Here is a 20,022-nt window from a genome sequence, read left to right as displayed (position 1 = left end):
TGGGAAATTAGATTAACTGAGAGTTTGCCTTTCCATTTTACTCTTCACCATGATGGGTCGATGCTGAGTTTGCAATTCTGCAGACACAACAATCTGCCTCATTCTTTAAACACTCGTTAGCAGGACACTAACAGACTTCAACTCTTCCAGGTGGGCTAGAATTTCATCACCATTCTGGAGTGAGGAAAGACAGGTTTCTCAGACGGATTGGAGGCTGGGACTTTTAGGGGCGCTATGTTTTACCAGAAGTGCCCCCAAAGTGATTGGGGCCTGTCTATTTTTGCTGAAAAAAGTCCATGAACTCCAGAAAAGACAAATAGTCTTGAAGGTCCTTAAGTACCCTGGAAATGACGTAACCCAACAAGTCCTGGTTCCCCAAAATATCCGAAATGTGCTCTTTCTGGGAGTGGGACCAGTATGAGCACTGGTGAGCACTGCCCCTTGGGTGTATTTCTGACCTTTTGGGCAATCACATTTACAATATATTTTGCACCATTTAACCTCTCTTGGGACTTTTCTAGACCCTGTTAATAGTTTAAATTCGGACCTCGTACATGCTTAGAAAAACTGATTAGGGTAAGGGTTGCGGAAAAAAACCCACATAGTACCCATCCATCCGTTTTCTACCACTTGTCCCCCTAGACCAGTGGTTGTTAACCTTGTTGGAGGTACCGAACCCCACCAGTTTCATATGCACATTCACCGAACCCTTCTTTAGTGAAAAATATATGTATATATTTTTTCAAATTTAAGACAAAGTTATATGTTTTTTGGTAACACTTTAGTATGGGGAACATATTCTAAGTAATAATAATAATACCTGGGATTTATATAGCGCTTTTCTAAGTACCCGAAGTCGCTTTACATGTAGAACCCATCATTCATTCACACCTGGTGGTCGTAAGCTACTTTCATAGCCACAGCTGCCCTGGGGTAGACTGACAATAAGTAACAAAGACTTACGTAATTTAGAGTGTTTTGGACACTAGGGGAACATATTCTAAGTAACAAAGACTTAATTTAGAGTTATTTGGTTAGGATTAGGGTTAGAGGGTTAGGGCCAGGGTTAGGGTTATAATAAGGCCATGCCGAATACGGCATTAATAAGTACTTAATAATGACTAGTTAAGAGCCAATATGTTACTAATTTGCATGTTAATAAGCAACAAATTAATGGTGAATATGTTCCCCATACTAAAGTGTTACCATGTTTTTTTTACTGGTGCACAAAATGAACCGTGCATGAACATCACCTTGTTCAAACAACAAAACCAACACTGTGCATAAACTTACAACAAATTACACACCTGCAAATCAGTCTGACTTCTGCTGTTGCCGTATTCGTAATACACCAATAGGGAGAAGTTTTTATTTACACGATGAGTCGGGTGTGTCTTTACCTCCGCCGAACCCCTGAGCCCGACTCACCGAACCCCTAGGGTTCGATCGAACCCAGGTTAAGAACCACTGCCCTAGACCCTATTCCAGCTGCACTCGGGCGGAAGGCGGGGTACACCCTGGACAAGTCGCTGCCTCATCACAGGGCCAACACAGATAGACAGTCAACATTCGCACACTAGAGCCAATTTAGTGTTGCCAATCAACCTATTCCCATGTGCATTGGAGGTGGGATGAAGCTGGAGTACCTGAAGGAAACCCACGCAGTCACGCAAATAACTTTCAACCTCAACAAAGTACCTTCTTACCCTATTGTGAGATTGCACCTAACTCTTTACGGGATGAGAACCATGGACTCCAACTTGGAGTTGTTGATTTCCATCCATTCTCCTTCACATTTGACTGCAAACTGAACCAAGCGACCAATAATGCTTTCTTAAAGTTAAAACGTTAAAGTCCGAAGCATTCCTAAGAATTCAGTCTTTCTGTAGCTTGTTTTGTGATTGTTGCAGCTTAAACTGGCTTAGCTTATTTTAAAACGTTGCGGTAAAATTTGCTTTTTTGGGGTCCTTTTTTGTCAACAGTAATGTACTCTTTCATTGCTATGCTAAGCTAAAGCTAACCTAGAGCATCTTGTATGTTTCCAGCGGTACGTACATCACGTACGAGAAGCCTTAAAAGGGCGGGATATACTGTGTAAAAGAAAGTGAAAAGTTGGCGCCCTCTAGGAATGTGTGTAAATATTACAAACATACCCATAGCAAAAATGTGCTTGCTCATCTGTTGCTTGATCTCGTATCTTGAGAACATTTTGAGCTTCTCATTTCTGTCTAATTCTGTGATCAATTGTTTCTCTTTTATTGATCCTAAGGGACCCTTAGGAGCAATAAATAAGCTAAAAAGAGACAAGACATCACTGAGACAAAGGAGGTTGAGTTGAGACAACCATTTGAGCAATATTTGAGAAGTGGGATACACTGAGGAGAGCTCATATATGTATGCCACTGATCTCAATTATGTCTCATTTATTTTGAAGGAGAATTAAAGAGAAATAAATGAAATGTATGAGCAATAAAATAGATCTTATGTATGTCTCTTTCATGTCTTGATTATTTCTCTTAAATGTCTTAACAAAGCCATCATATCTCAAATTTGAGAATGAGAACAAATTGAGAGTGCAATTATCTGACTTAATTATAAATAACAGTAAAAAAAATACTCAAATATTGAAAGGTGTATCACTTTATTTGGCTTTACAAAAATACAAAACATAAGATATAAAAATAGATTAAATACAACAATTTAAATGTAGTTTATACATAATGTACATATTGACATTCACAACATAGAAAACAATATACAAAAAATAAAACAAATAAATATAAATTAATTTAACCCTAAGTACTCACTTTGTTGTGAAAAAGTCAGGTGTAGTTTTTTTTTAACTCCTTGTCGAGCAAACCATGTATCGTAGTTAAAAAAAAAAACACCTGACTTCATCTCAGTAAGAGGGTGAGTAAATGACTAAATGTTCCATTTTTTAAATTTTCCAAGCAAAAACTGAAATACATGTATAAAATAGTAACCGTGCTGTTTGGAACTGGTCTACATACAAAAAAATAATCACACATTGGAAACCAGGGATACTTAACATTTTATACCTCATGGCCCGACCAACTTTTCCACTACAGAGGGGTGTGGGGCCCACTCAAATACAAACACTGAATTAGCCATCTTACACTGAAGTGTGTTAAAACTGAGTACCATTGCGGCCCATATGGACGGAACACAGCTAAGAAACCGATATTTATTGGCGGCCCCCAAGGGGTACTCGCAGCCAAACAGTGGGCCCCAGCCCTGTGATTAAGAAACACTGTTGTAAACAATAGAACAGCCTCCTGCGTTAACAATATAACATTTGGTACATAAATTAATTTAAACATTTTGAAATTGGTTATAAAAGCTACTAATATACCTGATTATGTAAGCAGTAACATACTGCGTCATTTCCAGTTGTATTATTTTTTTATTTGGAAACAACTTTGCACTGTGAAAGGATATTAGCCGCTAGCTTGTTAGTGAGGTTGCATCGGTGCCAAATTTGCGAGACACAGCACAGCTCAATATGCATTGTCACAGTATAACGTGGTACTAAAAGCTACATCATAGGGCAATTTTATACAACATATACTGTGCAACCCCAGACCAAAATATTAACATGTTTATAAAGGAAACATCCTACCCCAGAATGAACTTGGCAGGTACAAGGGCCTACTTAAAACCTGCTCTGGCCCGACATTTGTTTACCAAAGCTTTCTTGAGCTTGGCCTCCTCAATATTGTCCCAATCAGGAAGGGTACCGCATCTCAGGACATACGCTGTAAGGCAAGAACATAATAATCAGGCATTCGTAATTTTGCCACATCCGAGTTTCTACAGGTATCAAATCTATGCAATGCAATAATAATAATAATGCAAATCTAATTTAATGCTTTTTAATCCCATTTTTTTGGTACTTAAAAAAATGTAATGCCCATGTGCAACTGCATATAGTTATTATATATAGTCAAAAGCTTACAATTATCTGTATACACACAGTTGTAAGCATTAGACAAGTTAATTAGTTGGAAAGTTTACATTAACTGTTACTATCTAGTGTATTAGAATTGGCTTACAAAGCTGTTTAATTGGAGAATGTATTTGTATGTATTTATTTTTCTGGAGTAGCATCTGGTGTTTTGACTTTGCATGGTCGTAGACATTTTAGAAAAATACAGAACGATATTTGGAAAAATGCCAATAAGATGCATAAAAAAAAGCAATGTCATTGAATATATTGTATTTTACACCCTCTCTGTTGTTTAAAATGTTTACATTAAATAGGAAGTTATGTATCGAGTGTCATGTCTTGTATTCATTTATTGTGGGAACGTCAGAGAATAAAAGAGTTGTGGTCTGCTGTGAAAATTGCCTTGTTTGTCCATCCTAGGCCAGCGTAGATCACTTGAGGTGCCTGCGTCACGACAGTTGCTAATGTTAGCAAAGTTAGCTCATATGTGTTGAAGTGAAGGTGATTGAAATAAACGAGTCGTGTATGAAAAAAGCTCAGCTTCCCCATTATCCTGACATGGTGTCACAGTTAAGGACTACACGCCTACAATAACCAAAGAATGGAAAAGTTTAGGCCCCCAGTGCAGTTTCATTTTGCCGTATTGAGGCAGTGCTTTTGTCGCGTTCCCACCTTACAATACCTCTTGTATGCAGTTTAACAGCTACAGCTAAAAAAAGAAACACACAGACAGACGTAGCAATTTTGATGACCGTAACGTTCTTAAGTTAATTTTCATTTACCGTTTGACATACCGGTATTGACTATCGGCCATGTCCTACAATTGTATTACATTTTTTAAATGCCTCTAGACAACGCATTTAATGCTTTTTATTGCTGTTTAAGGCCTTAATTTACGCAAAATCCATTTAATGACTTAATGCCTTCCGAAAACCCTGAACATACAGTACATTAATACACACAACCACACTTCAAGTTGATGGACATAACACTATATTGCTTATCACAAAGCTAGTGTTTTGGCCAATCACAAACTGTAATTATGTAATATTCAGTTATGCTTCTAGTGTGCTGTAATCAATAAGGGATCAAACTTTCTCATATTGAACTTCTATTTAACTATTGTTACACTTTTGGCCTGAAAACACCCTCAGTTTGGGAAAACTTACTCAGGATTCCTTCAACTTTTTTCCGGTCAATGATGCGCTTTCCTGTTTCCAGGGCGACCAAAAGGGACAGCATTTTGACACTCCTCAACTGTAAAAAAGTGGTCAAAAAGTGCGTGGAATAAACGCATACAATTGGGCTTTGAAGCATGACTCATGGCAGCAAGGCGGAATGATGACATGAATACGCCGCTATCAGGAAAGAGCTCCTGCTGGCCCGATTGTTGAGGAGGGCCATCGCTGTATTTGTCTCCAGGTCGCAGAGAGTTTGGAGTACTCTGACTTGGCCCGGATCTGAAAGGGAAAAAATAGCACAAACAATACCAGAATGAGAAAAGAATGTGTTCAAGGCCCAATCACAAATTTAAGTAAACAAAACAATTACATCATGAACAAATTAGCATGAATTAATTGCCTAAATTCAATAGGACTTCTTCGATTCGTTGCTTTTCTCGCAGGATTTTTTCGAACTCCTCCCTACATCCATCACATGGCGTCCATGAGTTTTCTGCCTGCGGTTGATATGTGATAGTGTCCTCGACAGATGGGTTGCCTGCATCTCTCCTGTCCGGTGCCAGGAAAGCTGGGTTTTCATTGTCAGGTGGATTCACCCAGCTAGCTGGCAAGCTATTGTGTACGCCGGGTGAAGGACCAAAGGTGTTGTAGACATTTGGTGATGGGCCAGCGGTGTTGAAGTCATGCAGTGATGGGCAGGATGCATGGCCTTCGTAGGGAGATGGACCTTTGATGTTGAGGCCATACGGTGGTAGGCTAGATGTATGGCCTCCATAGGGAAATTGACAATTGATGTGGAGGCCATACGGTGATGGTATGGCTGTATTGCCGCTGTAGGGTGATGGACCGATGAATCCCTCTTTGGTAAACCTATCATGAAATTTCATTGAACCATAGATTACTATTCTATAAACCCAATTTGTCCATATATATATACAATATCAAAAGAGTTGAGTTTGAGTTTATTTCGAACATGCAAGCATACAACATGATACATCACAAGAGATGAGAAATACTGAACTACAAAAAAATTACTGAATTGACCCGCATTTTAACCTCCAGCGGCCAAAGGAGAACAAGTATTTAATAGACTGGCGATTCTGTAAAATATAGAACAAAACAAAAAATGACATTGTATGATTTTCAGGTAATTTGCCTTTTTTTCCTCTTTTTTACCTCTACTTCTCTGAAGTATAAAATATGGATTTCATGCAATAGATGCACATTAATTACTTAAAAAATCATACAAAGTGATTTTACAGATTTTTTTTTGGATTCTATAACTTACAATTGAAGTGTGCCTATAATGATATTATTAATAATAATAATAATAATAATAATAATAATATAAGTAACAGACCTCAAACTACAAAATCAGCAGTGTATAAATGATTTGTTCTCCTTACTCTATGATGGACGGTACCAATAATGAAAATAAATGTACAATGACCAAAATTGACCATTATCTATAATCGTTCTGTACAGTACTCCTAAACAGAAACATTTCGCATCAAAGACAAAGGAACTGGACCAATACTGAAGATGAAATCATCTGACTGCAAGGAAATATACAACTCACCTAGTCAACAATACTTAGACTTAGACAAACTTTAATGATCCACAAGGGAAATTGTTCAACAAAGTAGCACATGTGTATGTATGTATATATGTGTGTGTATATATATATATATATATATATATATATATATATATATATATATATATATATATATATATATATATATATATATATATATATATATATACTAGGGGTGTAACGGTACACAAAAATTTCGGTTCGGTACGTACCTCGGTTTAGAGGTCACGGTTCGGTTCATTTTCGGTACAGTAAGAAAACAACAAAATATAAATTTTTTGGTTATTTATTTACCAAATTTGCAAAATCTTCCACCAAAAATATTTTTCTTAGTGGAATATTTGATGTGAAGAAATGAGAACCTTGGATAGGTCAATAATTCATAATAACATTTTGATTCAATATTATGTTTTGAGCAATGACAGTTTGAAAGAAAAAAAACAGCTTTGTTTTAGTAGTCAACATTGCAACTTTTTCTAAATTACATTTAACCTTTAAGCTTTATTATTTCACTTTTGTTATGTTTTTGTTTATTTTAATAGTATTTTTAGAATGTGCCGTGGGCCTTTAAAAAATTAGTTGTAGGCCGCAAATGGCCTCCGGGGCACACTTTTGACACCCCTGCTATAGATAATAAAACATTTAATCTGATAAATCTATGGATAAAAAGCGTTTATCATAACTCTCTCGCTCGCGCTCTCTCTGTCCCTCCCCCTCCCTCACGAATGCTGCTGCGCGCACATTTTGTAACCTTAACTCTGAACGTACATTGTTAATACACGCAATCATAACTCGAGGTGCCGGACATTTGAGGCGTTAGGGGGGCGCCGCCCGGGCAGGCCCGCAGGGGAGAGTGTGTCCGGTGGGGGGGGGGACGTGTGGTCAAGATCTGGCCCGGTCGCTGCCAGCAGCTAGCAGTGACCGGTTTCACCGGACATGTCCTCTTTTGCTGGCATGCTGGCAGCTAACGGGCTAGGTCATAGACTGGCCGTGCGTCCTCTTTTCACCGGGCGTGTCCTCTTTTGCGGAGCTGTCGGGGCGGAGTTTCTTGGATGCCTCAAATGTCCGGCATTTTGAGTATTGTTTACAAAACGTGCAGTACGCTACTTAATATGTCCGTGTGGAAACTCTTTCGGTACACCTCCGAACCGAACCGGAACCCCCGTACCGAAACGGTTCGATAAAATACCCGTACCGTTACACCCCTAATATATATATATATATATATATATATATATATATATATATATATATATATATATATATATATATATATATATATATATATATATATATATATATATATATATATATATATATATATATAACCTTTATATATGTAACCTTCAAAAGCCTTCTCAAAACACACCTATTCAGATCTGCTTTTAACCAGTGATTAGTGATTAGTGTTCTGTGTCTTGTAATGTCCTGTCTTGTAATTGTCCTGTATTATTATGTATTTTACAATGTACTGCTTTTATATTTCCTGTAATTTATATTATTACTTTAAACGGTTTCATATTTTAATTTTTTCTCCTGTAAAGCATCTTTAAGTGCTTTGAAAAGCGCTATACTAAATAAAATGTATTATTATTATTATAATTCAACCACACAACAGCTCCAATGTACACTACCGTTCAAAAGTTTGGGGTCACATTGAAATGTCCTTATTTTTGAAGGAAAAGCACTGTACTTTTCAATGAAGATAACTTTAAACTAGTCTTAACTTTAAATAAATACACTCTATACATTGCTAATGTGGTAAATGACTATTCTAGCTGCAAATGTCTGGTTTTTGGTGCAACATCTACATAGGTGTATAGAGGCCCATTTCCAGAAACTATCACTCCAGTGTTCTAATGGTACAATGTGTTTGCTCATTGGCTCAGAAGGCTAATCGATGATTAGAAAACCCTTGTTCAATCATGTTCACACATCTGAAAACAGTTTAGCTCGTTACAGAAGCTACAAAACTGACCGTCCTTTGAGCAGATTGAGTTTCTGGAGCATCACATTTGTGGGGTCAATTAAACGCTCAAAATGGCCAGAAAAAGAGAACTTTCATCTGAAACTCGACAGTCTATTCTTATTCTTAGAAATGAAGGCTATTCCACAAAATTGTTTGGGTGACCCCAAACTTTTGAACGGTAGTGTATGTCTATCCCTTTTCCCGGCAAAACTCGAACACCCACTTCCTATTAACTTTCCTATCTCTCCCGGAAGTCCCGCCCCCCAGCCAAAGTCATTGGCTAACACCCCGTAGCCCAGTATTAACGTGCCGGCTGGAATAAACACACGCTGAGAAATAGCTCCGTGCCTGCCTACTTTATGGGTTATAGATAAACCTATGGATAACGGAGACATATATAATAGTCTCCTTTTCAGGTGAGAGACGACGCTAAAGGCAGTGCCTTTAAGGCACGCCCCCAATATTGTTGTGCGGCTAGAAATCGGGAGATTTTCGGGAGAATGGTTTTCCCGGGTGTTGTGTGTCAATCTTACCACTGAATTGAATACCCAAAGCTTAGTATCCTTTAGAATGTTTATTATTAATTACAGACCGACAGGAACATCACACTGCCGGCCGGCTCCGTCACATGTGTGTGGTGTTACATAACAACTGGTACCTTAAACAAATCCGTTCCCTGTTCCTGGTCATGTGACCAGATGGATAACCAATACATGACATCCCTCTTTTCCTTGGAAATAAACTTGTACCGTAAACAACCTCTGTACTGACCCTTAAAACCACAAAACGTTTTCTCCAAACAAACCTGTGAAACCATTGCACAGTAACATGTGAAACACTTTTTTTCCCAATGCACAATAACTCTCTTTTCTTTTTTTTTCCAATGTAAGTCAACCTAGGTCAAGACAAAATCACTGAACCTTCCAGGCGGTTTTGTAACCCTTTGGGGTCTGGCCTTTGGCACCTCTGACATCCGGGTATGGTGTGGAGTGTGATTGTCATTAGTCTGTCCCTCTGTGTCCACTCCAAGTGCAATGTCCTCCGTCCACTGCGTCTCCTCTTGTGTGTCGTGTCTCTCTGCTGGTCGGTTTGTCACATATCTCTTTACATGTGTGGTGTTTCTCTGATATCTCGCTCCTGTTGGTGATTCAACCACAACCTGATTCCCTGTTTTGCTCACCACTTTATGTGGTGTCGCGTTGAAGGGTGTGGTGAACTTGTCCACCTTGTCCTGCTGTACGAGCACTGTGTCTCCAACGTCTACTTGTGAGTACTGAGCTCCCCGTCGTTCATCAGCATAGAGCTTTGCTTTTCCCTTTTGCTCTGCATCTCTATCACGTACTTCCAGCGACGCTGTGTGTGATCCACAGAGATCTGGCAATTTTCCCCTCATCCTCCGATTGAAGAGTAGCTCAGCAGGGCTCTTCCCAGTAGTAGCATGTTCTATGCTCCGGTACACAGTCACATACTTCCTTAGTTCACGTTTCCAGTCCAGTCCTTCTGCATGGGCGATCCTTATCCTTTTCATTAGTGATGAGTTCTGACGCTCAACTTCTCCATTTGCTTGAGCCCACTTTGGAGTCGTCTTCACGTGTGTGATTCCATTTGTCTTGCAATACTCCTTGAACACGTCAGACTTGAACTGTGGCCCCTGGTCTGACCTGCAGGTAACTGGCAGTCCGTGTCTGCTGAAAATAGACTCCAGACTGTCCACAACCTTCTCTGCAGTTGTGGAGGTCATAATGTCATACTCATAATAGCGACTGTAGTAGTCCACCACCACAAGTATGGAGTGGTTAGTTGGCAGCGGTCCTAGCAGATCTATGGCCACATCTTGCCAGGGCCCGTCCGGTAGACTTGTGGATCTCAGTGGTTCTGGTGGGTCATGTCTGGCTACAATCTGGCATCCATGGCAGGCCTTACAGTACTTCTCGGCTGCCTTCTCCATGCCAGGCCACCAAACCTTGGTTCTGAGGTGCTGTTTGGTTCCCACTATTCCCAAATGTCCCTCATGGGCTAGTGTAAGTGCTCGTGCTTGCAGTCTCTGAGGCAGCACTATGCGTGTCCCCCGTAACACAATGTATCCAATAGTACATAGCTCGTTAACAATTGGTGCATACTGTTTACAATTATCAAAACATCCACTTGTTATTGCATTGCGTACCTCAATTAATTCTGGGTCAGTAGCAGAGGCTTCCTCTATCTCTCGTGTAGTAAGTGCTTAGGGTGTGGCACTCATTGCTACCAATCTAACATACTCTTCTGAATCATGTTTGTGTACCTCTTTCTGTGCTGTGTTGCCCAGCAGCCGTGACAATGGGTCTGCTATGTTTTGTTTCCCAGGTACATATACAACTCTGAAATCATATGGCTGTAATCTGAGGACCCATCTCTCAATGCGTGCGGATGGTTTGGATCTAGGGCCATATATAACCTCTAATGGCTTATGGTCTGTGACCAAATCAAATCTCTTGCCATACACATAAGGATGTAGTCTCTCACAAGCCCATACTAGAGCTAAAGCTTCGCGCTCTGTCTGAGAGTACCTACGCTCACAGTCTGTCAGGCTGCGACTCACGTAGCACACAGGTACCATCTCCCCCTGTTGTTTTTGCACTAGCACTGCACCTAACCCTACTGGACTAGCATCTGCTATCACCTTGGTTGGTGCGTCTTTGTCAAAGTAGGCTAGTATAACAGCTTTTGCTAATTCCTCCTTCAAAACCTGAAACGCTTTTTTCTGTTCTGGACCGAACTCAAATGGTACGTCTTTTCTGGTCAGGCGTCTTAAAGGTTCTGATATTGTTGCAAAACCTGAGATAAATCTCGAACTGAATCCTACGAGACCCAAGAAGCTCCTGACTTCCGAAGCATCCTCGGGTTCTCTGGCCTCTACTATAGCTCTGACCCTCTCTTCTGTAGGACCAATCCCTTTCTGTGTCAGAAGTATCCCCATGAAAACCAACTTGTCCATGTTGAATTGACATTTATCTGGATTTAGTGTTAAACCTCACTGTGAAAGCCTCTTCATCACAGCATGTAACCTCTTGTCGTGTGTTTCCTGATCTTGTGCATGCACTATCACATCATCTGATATGTTCTCGACACCCTCGATGCCGGCTAGTGCATTGGCTATCTCATGCTGGTATTGCTCACTGGCTGATGAGACACCAAAAATCAGCCTTTTGTACCTGTACACTCCATTGTGTACTGCAAAAGTGGTTATATCTCTTGACTCTGGGGTCAGTTCTAACTGATGGTAGCCCCATTTAAGATCTAGCTTGCTAAATATAGCAGAGCCATTCAGGCCTTGTAAAACGTCATCCACGGTTGGAATAGGGTACCGTTCTCTTATGATCGCTTCGTTGGCCCTCCTCATATCTAGACACAACCTGATATCATTGTCAGGTTTTGGGGATATCACCACGGGGTTTAACCAAGGGGTGGGACCTTTGACACACTCTATTATGTCTAGCTCAGTCAGCTCCTTTATTTTATTCTCTACAGCCTCTCTGAGGTTGTATGGTATGCGCCTGAGAGGCTGTGCCACTGGCTTGACTTTTGGGTCTATGTATAGGCTGAGCTGTTTGGCTTTTAATTTTCCTACACCCTTAAAGACCTTTGGGTATTGTTGCCTGAGGGTGCCTTTGATATCTGTAACTACAGATACATTCTCACCTATTTTCAGCACCCCTAGTTTCATGGCTGTCTTTCTCCCCAGTAGTGGTTCACCATTACCCTTGATTACAATGAACTCTGCCTGTTCAGATCTGTCACCGATGGTGATTTCACACTCAAACATCCCCTTAATTGGCAGTGGTTCACTGGATGAGTATGGGTACAAATTCCTCTGCTCTTTTGGCACATAAGAATTACATTTGATATTTTCTGCTTTTAGTTTTTCCCATACATTTGTTCCCATCACATTGCTCTTAGCACCAGAATCAACCAGCATTTCCACCTTAACTCCCCCCACACAAAATGTAAGTTTCTCTGACATGTCATCCTCTTTCACATTGAATGCAAACTCACTGTCATGTTCTACCTCCAGATTGTTCACATTTTGATTTCTTGATCCTCTTGAACGGCACATTTTGGCGTAGTGGTCCTTCCCGTTGCATTTGTGACATGTCTGTCCACGTGCAGGGCATTTGGGATCTTTTGCCATGTGATCAGCGCATCCATATCTGAAGCACTTCCTCTCCGAAGTGGCGCCTTCTTCTTTTTCCGCTGTTTTCCCTCCAGGTGTATAGTATTTCCCTCCTTTTTGAGCAACGCGATGCACAGCCTCCGTGTCCCTCCCGTAGACTGTAGGTTCCCTCTTTTCCTCAGTTAGAGACATGGCTGCCATCTGTTCCTCGATCCTCTCACATTGTGAGGCTAATTCCAATGTGCGGGCAAGAGTCAACGTGTCCCCTTCCTCCAGTAGCTTTCTGCGCACATATGATGATGTACATTTATTCAGGATAGCGTCCCTTATCTGGTTGTCTGTGTCAGCCTGAAAGCCGCAATCCCTCGCAGTCCGTCTCAAACGTGTAGAAAACTGTTGCACCGTCTCACCTGTTTCCTGGCACAACTTGTGAAACGTCTGGCGGGCATATGCTGAGTTGACTTTGGGCACGAAGTAGGTGTTCAGCGCCGTGACTACCTTCGCATAGTCAGTCACCTCCCCGGTGTCTGGTAGAGTTTGGAACACATCCTGGACGTCTGGTCCCGCCAGGTGTAAAAGTAGAGCTCTTCTCCTCTGCTTCACCACAGCCGTGGCGTCAGCATCAATAATCAGTCCTTTCCCATCAGCATATAATTCAAACGAAGTCAGCCAACGGGTCCATCTCGGCCCGAGCGTGGCTGGGTCCGTGTAACATGCGAACGTTTGAATCCCCGACTTGTCCATGTTGCTTGTTTAACTCCTTTTAACGTCCAACTAAACAGTCTTCAAACGTCCACAATAATCCTCGTCGCCATTGTTGTGTGTCAATCTTACCACTGAATTGAATACCCAAAGCTTAGTATCCTTTAGAATGTTTATTATTAATTACAGACCGACAGGAACATCACACTGCCGGCCGGCTCCGTCACATGTGTGTGGTGTTACATAACAACTGGTACCTTAAACAAATCCGTTCCCTGTTCCTGGTCATGTGACCAGATGGATAACCAATACATGACACCGGGAGATTTTCGGGAGAGGCACTGAAATTCGGGAGTCTCCCGGAAAATTCGGGAGGGTTGGCAAGTATGATAACAGACAATCAGTTAACAGTAAGCAATGGAAGGGACACACATGATGCTAATTATGCTAACTAGCAAGCTTGTTTTGGTTTCCCTGTCCTGAAATTCAGTGGAGCAACAGCAAGTACCTACGGCCGAGGCGAGCGTTCCACAAATTTTGTTTGGATCCTATTTTTTGATATTGTTTACTTAATTCATCCATGGAACTTTTGTTATTGTTGAAAGCTCCGGTCGGACAGGTTTCACGGGACACATTTCCGGTGTTGTGTGTTGCTCTGAGAATCCAAGGGTGTTTCGTTAATGCTCGATTGCTGATTGAAAGCAAAGTTAGCTCTGTTTTTTGACACTCATCCTTCAACTCCCATCCTTAAACTACTTTTATTTATGTTTGTGTATATTTGTATTTATATTTAATTTTAAAAAATGCGGAATTCATATTTTGACATAAAACTGAATGTTTAAAAACTTAGATTTCTTCTGTTAAGAAAGTATATTTTGTGTAACAATTTTCTTTTCTCAATTAAACTTTTTTATAAGATTTCAGTGTGTGTTGAAGTACTTCTTGAGCACATTCATCAATACTGTGATAACAATTGTAACCATGACATATGTTCATTTTGTTACTCCCTAGTTTTGACACATGAGATTGTAGAGTGGATATTTACACTCTATGAACATTTTGACCATGGTTAAAAAGTAATAAAATGATGGCAAATAATTGTTTTCAGGGTCCACAAGTTCAGAACTTTTAATCCTGAAATGTAAGTGGATACAGATGTTGGGTTTTGGGCTATTAAATACATTAAATATTTGTATTTGTCATTCTCATACTATTTACTGAAACAATTATTTGATGGCAGTTAATGCTGCTTTTTTGGTTTGGAAATTCACCAAATTGCATTTTATAAAGAATAAAAGTTTTGAACTTGTAGCCCCATAGGCATGAGGTAATAAATGTCAAGCTTACCCATAGGTTGTTGGTGGTCCAACAGTGTTGCTGCCTGTTACAAGTTCCCCATCACTTGATAGATTCAGCGCTGTGATATTATCATGTTCAGACAGTGGGTTCTGATCTACTGTAATGGTGTCAGACCCTGATGTTGAGTGTGATGGCTCATTGGCTTCCAACATATATATAAATGACTCCTGTGGAGTTTGGCAGCCTTTTGGTGACTGAGTCTGATCTTTTCCTGAAATATATTCAACAGTTGCCCTATAAAATTTACCATCTGACCACTTTGCTAAAACTGAATCTCCTGTTCTAAGATCTAAGATCCGCACAGGAGCTTCATCTCTTGACAAAATGTCTGCTCCTGTAAAGATTTTGCCGGTATAACCGTCCTCCCATCTGACGAATGCCAAACACCCTGAAAGAGAGAGTGCAAAAGAGAAAGTGTTTAAAATGTTTTATTTGAGTATGTGTACTGTCATGATCCATGGTCCGGATCATGTTTTTGTGTTTTCTGTTAATTTTGGACTCCTTTTGTTATTTGTTGTGCTCCTGTGAGTTTGTTTTGGTTGTCATGGTCACTCTTTGTGTGCACCTGTCTCTGATTAGTGCTCGCCCGCTCACCTGCTTCCCGAGCGCTAATCAGAGGCATTATTTAAGTTGCCTTTGCCAGTCACTCGTCCTGCTCTCATTGTGTTTGCTCCATGCACTTGTCACGTGAGTTTTTGAGTTCTAGTGTTCCTTGTCTTTTGCCTATGCTAAGTAATAAGTTCCTTAACTTCCCGTGCGCTCTGCACGCATCCTTGTTGTTTTTGTTTATTGGATGATTTATGATAGATAAATCACTTCCTACCTTACGCCTTCGTCCGGAGCCGTTCCTTTGCATTGGGAGAACAACCGCGCAGCAAGCTGCGACCCCCCGATCGTGACAGAATGAGAGCAGCTTCCGTTCTCCCGCAAACGAACCAGAGTGAGATGGATGAAGGTACGCGCATGGTGTTGCGAGCGATGGAAGTGGAGACGCTTCGCTATTCGACGGAGGAGAGGTCGAACCTTATGTGGGGACCTGGAGGCTCCCTGATCCCCATCGACTCCCTCTGGTCCGAAGACATCGCCGCTACACAGCAGTACCGGACGCGCAGGCAAAGGCGGAAGCCGTCCAGAAGGGCTTCGCCTCGCCGTCAGAACACGTCACTCCCGCAAGCTCCTCCCCCGGACCGAAGCAAGTTGCAGGCAGCCCAGTATCCTTCCCCCGATGACGTCACTCCGTCCACGGCTGATGACGTCATGGCCCAGAATTTTTTTTTTCTTCTGAATTCTGTCTCCTTGCGTCAACAACCTCCTAAAGACTTTAATTCTAAAATTATACCTTGTCAGGACATTCTTTTGAAATTTAGATGTCAGCCACAGTCTCCTTCTGAGTTCCAAGCTCCGCCCCCTAGGACTCTAGCCCCGCCCACGTCAGTGACTTTTTCCTCTCATCCTCCCAAAAGACCTCAGGTGGGGGGTGGGAAAAGACATTTTGGACAATTTAGAGGGGAGGATTTTGCCCCCCTCCTGACTTCCCGCCACCCACCCGTAAAGACTGTTCCAGACCGCAAGCAGCGCGTCTGGTATCCGCCCCTTGAGGGGGGGGGCTGGGGCCGGGAGCTGTGCTGGTGGGGCTGCTCGGCTGCGCCCAGCCAGGCGGCAACCTCCATCCCGGCCGCCGCCACCTGTCCTTCGGCCTGCCAAGCCGCAACCTCCAGCCCGTCCTCCACCACCAGTCCGTCGGCATGCCAAGCCACAACCTCCTGCCAGGCCACCTCCGCCAAAGTCACGACCAACACCTCCAAGTCTGGTTTCCACACCAGTACCTCCAAGTCTGGTTTCCACACCAGTACCTCCAAGTCTGGTTTCCACACCAGCACCTGCTCCACGGCTGGTTCCCACACCAGTACCTGCACCTCGGCTGGTTCCCAGACCAGTACCTGCACCTCGGCTGGTTCCCAGACCAGTACCTGCACCTCGGCTGGTTCCCAGACCAGTACCTGCACCTCGGCTGGTTCACAGACCAGTACCTGCACCTCGGCTGGTTCCCAGACCAGTACCTGCACCTCGGCTGGTTCCCACACCAGTACCTGCTCCTCGGCAGACGCCTGCACCTGCTCCTCGGCTGACGCCTGCACCTCCTCCTCGGCTGACGCCTGCACCTGCTCCTCGGCTGACGCCTGCACCTGCTCCTCGGCTGACGCCTGCACCTGCTCCTCGGCAGACGCCTGCACCTGCTCCTCGGCAGACGCCTGCACCTGCTCCTCGGCAGACGCCTGCACCTGCTCCTCGCCAGACGCCTGCACCTGCTCCTCGCCAGACGCCTGCACCTGCTCCTCGCCAGACACCTGCACCTGCTCCTCGCCAGACGCCTGCACCTGCTCCTCGCCAGACGCCTGCACCTGCTCCTCGCCAGACGCCTGCACCTGCTCCTCGCCAGACGCCTGCACCTGCTCCTCGCCAGACGCCTGCACCTGCTCCTCGCCAGACGCCTGCACCTGCTCCTCGCCAGACGCCTGCACCTCGGCAGACGCCTGCGCCTGCACCACGCCAGACGCCTGCACCTGCACCACGCCAGACGCCGGTGGTACCTGCAAGCACGCCAAACTCGCCGGTGGTACCTGCAAGCACGCCAAACTCGCCGGTGGTACCTGCAACCACGCCAAACTCGCCGGTGGTACCTGCAACCACACCAGACTCGCCGGTGGTGCCTGCAACCACACCAGACTCGCCAGTGGTGCCTGCTGCCACGCCTGCCATGACGGCGCCGGTGCCTGCTGCCACGCCTGCCATGACGGCGCCGACACGCCCACCTCCTCGTCGACCACGGATGTGGCCGCTCCCTGGTCGTCCGCCTCGCCAAGTGCGCCCACCTCCCCGTCGGCCACGAATGTGGCCATTCCCTGGTCGCCCGCCTCGCTTGCTGCAGCGGCGTTCCACTCGCCGCCGCCACTTGACTTTGCCTCGGTGGATTCGGGGACACTTGGCCTGGCGACCCACCTCCAAGTCCTCCCTCCGCCCGCCCGTGACTTTAGACCCTGCTTGTTTTTTGTTTTTGTTTTCATATGGACATCTGGTATCTGTCCTTGAGGAGGGGGTACTGTCATGATCCATGGTCCGGATCATGTTTTTGTGTTTTCTGTTAATTTTGGACTCCTTTTGTTATTTGTTGTGCTCCTGTGAGTTTGTTTTGGTTGTCATGGTCACTCTTTGTGTGCACCTGTCTCTGATTAGTGCTCGCCCGCTCACCTGCTTCCCGAGCGCTAATCAGAGGCATTATTTAAGTTGCCTTTGCCAGTCACTCGTCCTGCTCTCATTGTGTTTGCTCCATGCACTTGTCACGTGAGTTTTTGAGTTCTAGTGTTCCTTGTCTTTTGCCTATGCTAAGTAATAAGTTCCTTAACTTCCCGTGCGCTCTGCACGCATCCTTGTTGTTTTTGTTTATTGGATGATTTATGATAGATAAATCACTTCCTACCTTACGCCTTCGTCCGGAGCCGTTCCTTTGCATTGGGAGAACAACCGCGCAGCAAGCTGCGACCCCCCGATCGTGACATGTACAGCTCCACTAATGGACATTGGAGTGTTACTTTCAAAGGCAAAATTAAAGTATTGCTAGAAACATAATTTTATATGGGACTTTATTGTATTATATGTATAGTACATGTTCCAAAAAGAAAAAAGCATAAAACACCACCAGAATTAGAGATATTACAAGTCAAAGTGATGAAGCTGAGTGTTACGCTCATGACTTGGTGTAACTAAACATTAAAGTTAAAGTACCAATGATTGTCACACACACACTAGGTGTGGCGAAATTATTACCCTATAAGATGAAGGAAATTGCATTTTATTGATATTTGAAATGTATTCAATGTTTATAAATGAATATTTAAATATACTACTGTAAAAAAGGGAATAAATATTAAAAATAAGATCATTAAATGAAATCTAGTTTGGTTACGCCATCATGAGCGCAACACAAGGTTGTAAAAGCTTCAACTCCAATTCTAAATAAGATGTCAAAAGCAAACTGAAATCAAATACACACAGCTTAAAGATTGATCAATACCTATTTAAATTTAGTAATACATAAATATGATGATTTATCAAAATATAAAAGAAATATATACCTAAACAGAACGGTCATGATGGTTACACCAAAAAGTAACGCTATGAATCGCGTTTTTCCAAGTTTTTGGGGCATTTTTATGCTATTTCAAAGCATCTCCTTTTTATTATTGTTGATTTCAAATGGTCAAACTAATGCATATTATATATGTGTGCCATAGTAAACAAAAAAAAAAGTCATATTTATTTTGATTGTTACATTTTGAAGTACGTTTGTGCAGGTGGGTACGAATGTACCCATTACCAGAGCTGTACACGTATACAAATTTGGACTGGTATTTGTCACCTCATTTGGACAAAAATGTTATGATTATTCCCTCTCCCCATCCCTATTTGCATTTTAAAGCATATGCAGTAGGATGAGCTTGCCCATCGCTGTCTTAGAGGTGTGTGGCCTCATTACAATTAGGGTACTGTTACCTAACTTCCTTGGGGCGACTTTCCCAAGGTGGCATTCTCAGCTGTTCTTTAAATACGAAACAAACAAATGAAGTCCTTTTTCCAGTTTGTTAGCTACATGTAACACTGCAATTTGGCTTAACCGTAGTGCGCTTTGCCACACATACATAGAGACTTACCAGATTGCTCATTTGGGGGAGGAGAATTATGCAGGTCCTTTATTTTCTTTGTGGGAACTCTTAACCTCTTTTTTGTTGTCATTTTCTTTTTGTCCATCCTGTTAATGAAAAAACACATTTTGGTTCACAAACTGGGGATAGGTTGATTGGCAACACTAAAGTGACGCGAGTGTGTGAATGTTGTCTGTCGATCTGTGTTGACTTGTCCAGGGTGTACCCCGCCTTCCGCCCGAGCGCAGCTGGGATAGGCTCCAGCACCCCCCACGACACGAAAGGGAAAAGCAGTAGAAAATAGATGGATGGAACTATAATATAAATGGAAAGTATTTACATATATGGGGTCACTCTGTATGGATGTTAACTTTTTGGGTGAATCATATTTAACTTC

The 20,022-nt window shown here is 42.7% G+C and overlaps 1 long non-coding RNA gene across 1 annotated transcript; it reads right to left on the bottom strand.

The window, feature by feature from the left end:
• Positions 1 to 3,433: 3,433 nt before the first annotated feature.
• LOC133633546 (uncharacterized) lies at positions 3,434 to 19,733 on the bottom strand. Its single transcript, XR_009821779.1, has 3 exons — positions 19,635 to 19,733; positions 5,137 to 5,427; positions 3,434 to 3,776 (listed from the first exon to the last, which is right to left on the bottom strand). It is a non-coding gene; the product is annotated as an uncharacterized LOC133633546 (long non-coding RNA).
• Between the last annotated feature and the right edge of the window lie 289 nt (positions 19,734 to 20,022).

Source organism: Entelurus aequoreus, linkage group LG18, assembly GCF_033978785.1.
Source record: "Entelurus aequoreus isolate RoL-2023_Sb linkage group LG18, RoL_Eaeq_v1.1, whole genome shotgun sequence".
Classification (NCBI taxonomy): Eukaryota; Metazoa; Chordata; class Actinopteri; order Syngnathiformes; family Syngnathidae; genus Entelurus; species Entelurus aequoreus.
The sequence above is the reverse complement of the archived record's forward strand: the minus strand, read 5'-3'. Positions and strand labels throughout refer to the sequence as shown.